Consider the following 4,377-nt stretch of genomic DNA (forward strand, 5'->3'; position numbering starts at 1 on the left):
AAATAAACCTTTTAAAAAAACCTATCCCATGTATGGAATGTTAAGCTGACAGCCAAGATAATCAAAGCCTCCCATATTCACTATACTGCTATTTTCTTGTTGTACCAAAAAGTAAACAACCATACAATTATTTCACTTCTTAAAAAAAAAAAAACATTTACACTTAAAAAGTAGTATGGATGAGATTCCTTCCTTCTTAAAAATGTTTATAGAGCTACTAAAAAACTTGCATTTACAAAATAGTTGATAAAAAATATTCCTCTGGATTGTACAAGAAAGGAGACAGGGAGCACTGATAAGACATGGTATATGATATTAATCAAACTTGGCTTCTTTCTCTCCTGCTTCATCAGAGGCTGGACTCGCCTCATTTTTAGTTTCTCCATTTTCTGCATGTAAGTCTTCTTTTATTTCTTGGTTAGCCACTTCAACCTGTTCTCCCTTTGGTCCCCCTTTCCACTTTGTTTCCACCTTCTTTGTCTGAAGATTTATCCCTTCCTGCCACTTGTTTTGGCTTTGTTTCCACTTTTCAGGAGACGGGTTTGTCTCACAACGTCCCCACTCTCGTCTTGGGCTCCTCCTTTGCCACCCCCTCAGTGGAGATGAACTTTCTTTTAGGTATCATGGCAAAGTGGCTGGTGTGTGCTGGGTGCCTGAGGGTCAACGGGGTGCTGAGAGCCTTCATGAAGTTGGGCTCTATACTGCTTTTCTTTTACCCTTTCAACTATGGATGGACACTTAACTTGTTTCCATATCATGACTATTATAAGTAATGCTACAATAAACATAGAGTTACATGTATCTTTTAGAATTAACTTTTCGTGAGTTCTTTTTGGCAAATACCCAATAGTGGAATTATTGGAATATACAGTATTTTTAGTTTTAATTTTTGAGGAATCTTTATACTGTTTTCCACAATGACTCTACCAATTTGCATTCCCACCAACAGTGCACAAGGGTTCTTTTTTCTCCACATCCAAACCAACACTTGTTATTTCTTGTCATTTTCACTTTAGCCATTCTAACTCACATGAGGTGATATCTCATTGTGTTTTCTAAATGTTTATTTATTTTTTTTAGAGAGAGAGAGAGAGAGAGAACACACAGGGGAGGGGCAGAGAGAGAGGGAGACAGGATCTGAAGCAAGGTCTGTGCTGACAGCAGAGAGCCTGATGCGGGGCTCAAACTCACAAACTGAGAGATCACGACCAGAGCGAAAGTTGGACACTTAACCAACTGAGACCCCCCAGGCGCCCCTCTGTGTGGTTTTGACTTGCCCTTCCCTGATGAGGATGACTGATGTTGACAATCATTTCATGTGTCAGTTACCCATCTGTATGTCTTCTTTGGGAAAAGATCTATTCAGAATTTCTTCCCAGGTTTTAATCAGATTAAGTTTGTGGTGTTGCATTGCATAAGTTCTTTATATATTTTGGATACTGACCCGTTATTGGATATATCATTTGCACATACCTTCTCCCATTCAGTAACTTGTCTTTTTGTTTTGTTGATGGTTTCCTTTGCTGTGAAAAGCTTTTTATTTTGATATAGTTCCAATAATTTAATTTTGCTTTTGTTTCTCTTGTCTTAGGAAACATATCTTAAAAAATGTTGCCATGGCTAATGTCAAAGAAACTACTGCTTGTATTCATTTTTAGAATTTCTATAGTTTCGGGTGTCACATTTAGGTCTTTAATCCATCTTGAATTTATTTTTGTGTATGGTGTTAGAAAGTAATCAAATTCCATTCTACTTCCATCCAATTACATATATGTAGTTGGACTGTTTTCCCAACATCTTTTCATTGAAAATACTTTATTTTTACCATTCTATATTCTTGCCTCCTTTGTCAGATTAATTGACCATATAACTGTAGATTTATTTCTAAGGTCTCTATTCTGTTTCAGTGATCCATGTGTCTATTTTTGTGCCAGTAACATACTGTTTTGATGACTACAGATTTTAAAAATCTCTCAAAAAATTGGGCTTAGTGTGAAAATTCCATATAATGGCCATATAAAAATAAAAATACAGTATACATCATGCTCAATTTTGAAAAGTTGAGAATTTTTCTCCTAAGATCAGGAAAAAGACTCGGATATCCACACTCACCACTTTTATTCAGTGTAGTACTGGAAGTCCTAGCCACAGCAATCAGACAAGAAACAAAAATAAGAAACATTCAGTTGTCTAAATAAAAAGTTAAAATTTCACTATTTTCAGATGATGTGATATTATATTTAGAAAATTCTAAACACTTCACAAAAAAAAAACTGCAGTAAAGACACAGGATACAAAATTAATACCCCAAAATAATAGTACTTCTATACACTAATAACGAAGTACCAGAAAGAGAAATTAAGAAAACAACTCCACTTATGACTGCACTACAAGCATAAAATACTTAGAAATAAACTTAAAACTAAAAGGCAACCAACGGGATGGGAAAAGATATTTGCAAATGACATATCAGATAAAGGGCTACTATCCAAAATCTATAAAGAGCTCACCAAACTCCACACCCGAAAAACAAATAACCCAGTGAAGAAATGGGCAGAAAACATGAATAGACACTTCTCTAAAGAAGACATCCGGATGGCCAACAGGCACATGAAAAGATGCTCAACGTTGCTCCTCATCAGGGAAATACAAATCAAAACCACACTCAGATATCACCTCACACCAGAGTGGCCAAAATGAACAAATCAGGAGACTGTAGATGCTGGAGAGGATGTGGAGAAATGGGAACCCTCTTGCACTGTTCGTGGGAATGCAAACTGGTACAGCCACTCTGGAAAACAGTGTGGAGGTTCCTCAAAAAATTAAAAACAGACCTACCCTATGACCCAGCAATAGCACTGCTAGGAATTTACCCAAGGGATACAGGAGTGCTGATGCACAGGGGCACTTGTACCCCAGTGTTGATAGCAGCACTCTCAACAATAGCCAAATTATGGAAAGAGCCTAAATGTCCATCAACTGATGAATGGATAAAGAAATTGTGGTTTATATACACAATGGAGTACTACGTGGCAATGAGAAACAATGAAATATGGCCCTTTGTAGCAACGTGGATGGAACTGGAGAGTGTGATGCTAAGTGAAATAAGCCATACAGAGAAAGACAGATACCATATGTTTTCACTCTTATGTGGATCCTGAGAAACATAACAGAAGACCATGGGGGAGGGGAAGGAAAAAAAAAAGAGGTTAGAGTGGGAGAGAGCCAAAGCATAAGAGACTCTTAAAAACTGAGAACAAACTGAGGGTTGATGGGGAGTGGGAGGGAGGGGAGGGTGGGTGATGGGTATTGAGAAGGGCACTTTTTGCGATGAGCACTGGGTGTTGTATGGAAACCAATTTGACAATAAATTTCATATATTGAAAAAAATAAATAAACATAAAAAATTAAAATTAAAATTAAAAATTAAAAAAAGAAATAAACTTAAATAAGTGAAAACCTGTACTTTGAAAAAAAAGTAAAACATTGATTAAGGAAATTGAAGATGACACAAATAGAAAGATATTACATGCTCATGAATTGGAGGAATTAGTGTTATTCAAATGTCCATATTGCCCAAAGCAATCTATAAGATTCAATTTAATTCCTATTAAACTACCAACAGTAGTTTTCACAAAACCAGAACAAATAATACTAAAATTTGTATGGAATACCTGAAGATCTCAAATAGCCAAAGCAATTCTGAGAAATAATAACAAAGCTGGTGGAATCACAATACCACATTTGAAGACATACTACAAATCTGTATAGAACAGATTAATGAAACAAGAAGCTGTTTCTTCAAAAATAATAAATAAAAATGACAAGCTTCTATCCAGACTTATCAAAAAAAATGAAAAAAGAAACACCCGGGTCCTGCTCTGTACCACAATAACTACACATAATTTAAGTTGTTCATTGGAACTAGCACATTATTGATAAACCTGTATTTGAAAGCAATATCCTATTCAAGTGACAGAAAAATGAAGACAGCCAATAATTTTTTTTTCTGAGAGGCTACTGAAGTATAGGGTTAATGTAGCATCAAGCCAACACTATACTGAGATCCTAGGAGGCAGGAGCATTCCTGAGCCTCCTCTATGGGCATGACTCATTTCTAGAGATAGTGTTACATGCGATGATTGAATCCTACTAGGCATATGCTGGGGCTTTGCCTTTTGCTTTGTTTTGTGTCATTTGTCAGCAGGAATGATTGAAATGTGAGGTGTAAATTGACACGTATAACTTGTATAAGCCAAACACCCCATTTGCCACAGATATCTAGGGTTCCAAACAGTTTTACCTACAGATCTACCTGAACATCATGGTGCAGGGCAAGAACACCAGCAATTTTATTGGAATGAAGCCAAGTCACCG

General features: G+C 36.4%; 1 pseudogene; it reads right to left on the reverse strand.

Moving 5' to 3' along the window:
- Positions 1 to 315: 315 nt before the first annotated feature.
- Positions 316 to 625, reverse strand: LOC102959962 (annotated as a pseudogene).
- Positions 626 to 4,377: the final 3,752 nt, after the last annotated feature.

This window comes from Panthera tigris, chromosome X (assembly GCF_018350195.1).
Source record: "Panthera tigris isolate Pti1 chromosome X, P.tigris_Pti1_mat1.1, whole genome shotgun sequence".
NCBI lineage: Eukaryota > Metazoa > Chordata > Mammalia > Carnivora > Felidae > Panthera > Panthera tigris.